The sequence below is a fragment of the Cyprinodon variegatus genome, unplaced genomic scaffold (assembly GCF_000732505.1).
Source record: "Cyprinodon variegatus isolate N-32 unplaced genomic scaffold, C_variegatus-1.0 Scaffold90, whole genome shotgun sequence".
Lineage (NCBI taxonomy): Eukaryota > Metazoa > Chordata > Actinopteri > Cyprinodontiformes > Cyprinodontidae > Cyprinodon > Cyprinodon variegatus.
The window spans coordinates 1,249,492-1,252,477 of record NW_015150543.1 but is presented as its reverse complement, the minus strand read 5'-3'; the positions used below and the strand labels follow the sequence as shown (position 1 = coordinate 1,252,477).

The following is a 2,986-nucleotide window of genomic DNA, read 5'->3' as shown; positions in this document are numbered from 1 at the left end:
ATTTTGTAATACGTCTGTGCTCTATGTTAAGAGCACAGATGGATTGCTCATATGACTCAGGAACCAGGAAGTAATCAAAGACTACACACTGTACTGCAGTACTTCTAGACCATAAGTCTCTTTCACAAAGCAGGTTTATCTGAAATCAGGGAAACTCTGAGTTTTCCGTTTCACAAAGAGAGTTTACTCAACCTCTGTCTCTGTTATTCTAGTAATATTCTCCCCAGAGCTAACCTGGTCTTCTTTTCAGATGATATATAAGCTGAATAGATTAATTAATTTCACGGTAAAAAGGAATTACCTTTAGGTTAGGATTGGACTGATAACCGCTAATAATGTCCATTTATTGGACTTCATATATAAACTTACACATTAACTTGAGCAGCAATCTTCTCTTTCACCATCTTCCTCCCTTTTGTACTTTTCAGCTATAGCGCTGTTTCTGTATTTTAAATACATTCTACATTATTTTTATTTCTGCATTAAATCTCTAGTTCCAGTGGTGTAAAATAGGCACTTCCTGTTGCCTGATGTCATGGTGACTTGTCAAATCGGCACTCCACTGATAATGGCTTTTAATATTTGTTACGCACGTGCTCAAATCTGAGTGGACCTACTCAGAGTAGACTAAACTAACTCACAGCAGCCGTTGTGAAACTGAAAAATGTGAGTTTCCAACCCTATGTTAAATCCGAGTTGAGGATTTGAGTTTGTTAACCCTGCTTTGTGTAATGAATCCCATAAATCTCTATTTAAAGAGAAGAAAAACTTGACTAAGAGTTTGTTGAAAATTCTATTACAACTTTGCAAAGTAAAACAGCAAAAAAAAAAAAAAGCTCTGCAGACACCCAGAGCATACCATGAGTTCTTGACAGACTGATGCCAGTCACCTGCCAGGTTGTGATTGTGTCTGGTAAGGGTTTAGATATTTCGGTTGACACAATCGTACTGCAAGAAAAAAAATAAATATCATTTTTGCAAGATAGAATTTAAAACTAGGAACAGTTTCTTGATTTGTGTCCTACTTACCAGTTTTGATCGTCTTTGGGGCATTTTAGTTGGATGTCATTCCACAGCCAACTTTCAGGGAAGTTAGAGCGTGTTGTTATTTCTCTGTCAATGTAACCATCATCTTTCTCACCTGAGTTAGAAATAAAAACAACTGACGTTTTGATTTTGACTTAAGGAATAATTTTTATTGCAACTAAGAATAACTTGCAGGGACCAATTGTTTTTCTAGTAAACTCTTACTGCGAGCTAGGTGTAGAACTTCTGCCTTTCTCTCATCTCTCTGTTTTTTCATCTCTTCACAGCAATGCAGGAAAGCCTGTTTGCATGCTAGGCCATCCAATATGTACTCAGTGCGCCTCTCACAGGAGTATGATACTGGGATTTCCTTCATACCATCCAAACAGCAATCTCTTTGTAATTTGTCTCCGTATCCACTCACTGAAAATTGAAAAAAAGTCAGAGACATGCAATGAGAACACATATTTAAGTTTTCTTTAGATAAGATAAAAGATAGATAAAAGCTACAGAGACAGCCTTTTCAACCTACTTCTTTTCACCTTTCACAGCCGAATCCTGTAACTTTCACAGTATAAAAAGGGTTTCTATAAATTTACATGAGAAAGTTGTCTGACAGCAGGCATAGGATTGTAAACGGGCCTGTAAATTTAGCTTGAAAGGGAGAACTAATAATTGGTAATAAAGCAAGTACCTGATCACCAGGACTCCACAATTGCTCCACTATATGGCCATACAGACAGGGAGATATCAGGGATTCAAACCACAGACGGGCCTCAATTTGTCAAGGTTGTGACAAAAAATGGGAGGCAGATCAATGCAAAAAGAATATATTAAAGAAAACCATCAGGGTCAGCCACAGCCAGTCCAGCGAATGAGTGCACATCCCCCACAATGTATTAAATACTAGAACAGACACACATGTTGTGTCATGCTATGCTGGTGGGGACTTTCGTTTGACCTCCACCCTTATATTATTAATTTCTGTGGCTTAGCCCCCTACACTAGCCATCACCGACAAATACATAACTCTAAACCTTACCTAAACTCAATTTACACCTTAGATCTAAACCTAACCACCCCAAGAATAGAACTTATCTTCATTGAGAGCAGATGTTGGCCCCCACAAGTACACATAAGTCCCAAAACTGTAGCATATTTCTGGGAAATTGTCACTGCAGGATAACAAAAACATGTCCACACACAAAAATGTCACACTATCCTTGTGAGGATTCTATATTGACTTTTGTTTTCATATGGTATTAATTTCTTTGACCTAAATTTAAATGAACTCCTAATATTACATACAGAACAAATATAGGGGTCCAGGACGCAACCATAACCCTATTGAATCTCATTCTCAAACATCTTGAGGGCCCCAAAACCCATGTCAGGACAATGTTTGTAGACTTCTCTTCAGCGTTTAACACCATCCAGCCCCACCTACTGGTGCAAAAGCTTACACCGCTTCCAACTGGACTCTAGCATCTCCGGCTGGATACTGGATTTCCTCACCAACCGATCCCAGCGAGTGAGAGTAAACCACCATCATTCTGGACCGTCTTTTACATCTACAGGTTATCCTCAAGGTTGAGTTTTATCTCCACTTCTTTACATCCTCTACACTGATGATTGTCGTTCTAAAATTGACAATCGCCACATTGTCAAGTTTGCGGATGATACTGTCATTGTGAGCTTGCTGGAGGACAGTGAAACAGCACATGGCCCCATCATGGACTATTTCACAAACTGGTGTCAGGAAGCCATGCTGGAACTGAATGTCACTAAAACAAAGGACATGTGTATCGATTTTTGGCACAAGACCTGCGACCCCCCTACATCCATTATAAACGGGCTAGAGATTGAAATTGTATATCAGTATAAATATCTTGGGTCTTTCATAGATGACAAATTAACTTCAACAGCAACACAGACATGCTATGTAAGACAGGGCAACAGC

The 2,986-nt window shown here is 38.9% G+C and overlaps 1 protein-coding gene across 1 annotated transcript in view; it reads right to left on the bottom strand.

The window, feature by feature from the left end:
* Positions 1-2,986, bottom strand: part of LOC107084014 (complement C3-like) — an 84,236-nt gene that overhangs the window by 39,542 nt on the left and 41,708 nt on the right. The gene's annotated exons all lie outside the window — the stretch shown is intronic.